We start from the raw sequence: 921 nt of genomic DNA, 5'->3' as shown, positions 1-921 counted from the left end.
ATTTCTAGAACAATCCTGTACATTTTCAGACAAGTGTTAGCTTTTGGCTGCATTCAAACGCAGGTTTTCTACTGGTTTCAGAGAACTCTTGGTCCTTGTCCGATCCCTAAAACATGAAACTTTTCTGAATCATCAGTATTGCTCAGTTTAAAATCAGCTTCCATGAAGTGCTTTCAGAGTTTGCTGGTGACTGTGTCCTCCTCTCTTCTTCTTTCTCCAGGTCGTATCCTGGTTCCCACAAACTGAGGCTGTTCCTGGTCCTGGTTTTCTCTGATGTTTTAAAGTCAGCTGCTTCCTGTGTTTAGCAGACTGATGACGGTGTAGCCAATATGTCAGCTCACCAGTGAATAACTGAAACAATATCTGTGCCAAAAGAAGAAAATGTATTCAGGGTCTGAGTTTACCATCTGTGCTTAATATGTTATAGAGCAGCGGTCCCCCAACCCCGAGTCGTACCGGGCTGTGAGAGTTGAGGTTCGGGTGTAAAATGGATGGTTTTCAGGGTTTTTATCGGTTTTTAGTGTTATTTTGTTTTTGTCATTAACTCGGTTTTCGTGGGTCTTTAAACGCGTGTTATGAATAAATCTTCTTTTTTCGTTAGTGGTACAAATTTTCTTTTGTGGTGTTTATTTGCGACACCTTAAAGGCCGTGAAAACATTGTCAGGCATAAACCGGTCCGTGGCGCAAAAAAGGTTGGAGACCGCTGCCGTAGAGATTTCTGGATTGGAGCATGTCATCCTTCAGGACTCGCATCTGCTTTGAAAAGATGAGAAGCTGTTCTTTACGGGATATTTGGTGTATTACGGTAGCACAAAGCGTTCACAGGCTACTGCTGTCTGAACTCTGCTTAGGTTTTACCGTCAGTGTTTTGCAATGCCGTAGCTCCTCCACCAACTGGGCTCGAGAGACATTTCAAAGAC

This window comes from Haplochromis burtoni, unplaced genomic scaffold (genome assembly GCF_018398535.1).
Source record: "Haplochromis burtoni strain Fernald_Lab_line unplaced genomic scaffold, NCSU_Asbu1 Contig_1448, whole genome shotgun sequence".
NCBI classification, from domain to species: domain Eukaryota; kingdom Metazoa; phylum Chordata; class Actinopteri; order Cichliformes; family Cichlidae; genus Haplochromis; species Haplochromis burtoni.
This window is presented reverse-complemented; position numbering follows the sequence as displayed.